The sequence below is a fragment of the Plectropomus leopardus genome, unplaced genomic scaffold (assembly GCF_008729295.1).
Source record: "Plectropomus leopardus isolate mb unplaced genomic scaffold, YSFRI_Pleo_2.0 unplaced_scaffold69507, whole genome shotgun sequence".
In the NCBI taxonomy this organism is placed as follows: Eukaryota; Metazoa; Chordata; class Actinopteri; order Perciformes; family Serranidae; genus Plectropomus; species Plectropomus leopardus.
Window position 1 is genome coordinate 1 of NW_024676484.1, and position 291 is coordinate 291.

The following is a 291-nucleotide window of genomic DNA, read 5'->3' on the forward strand; positions in this document are numbered from 1 at the left end:
TCACTGAAGACCTCCTACAATGAAGATGGCAGCATGCAGTACAGACATATTACCCAAGGAACTGAATGCCTGAACAGGGACTTGAACCCTGGACCCTCAGATTAAAAGTCTGATGCTCTACCGACTGAGCTACCCAGGCTTCAACTAAGAGCATTTATTGAGGGAAATCATTGGCCTAAGTGGATTGAGTCAGTCAAACACAAAAACACTTTTCATCATACCACCTCCTTCAAGAATGGAGGAGAGCAGAAAAGGTGAGCAAGACAACTTGTAATCACTTTTCTGATCATG

At 43.6% G+C, this 291-nt stretch overlaps 1 non-coding gene across 1 annotated transcript; it reads right to left on the reverse strand.

Moving 5' to 3' along the window:
* Nucleotides 1-66: 66 nt before the first annotated feature.
* On the reverse strand, nt 67-139 carry trnak-uuu. Its single transcript has one exon. It is a non-coding gene; the product is annotated as a tRNA-Lys (tRNA).
* Between the last annotated feature and the right edge of the window lie 152 nt (nt 140-291).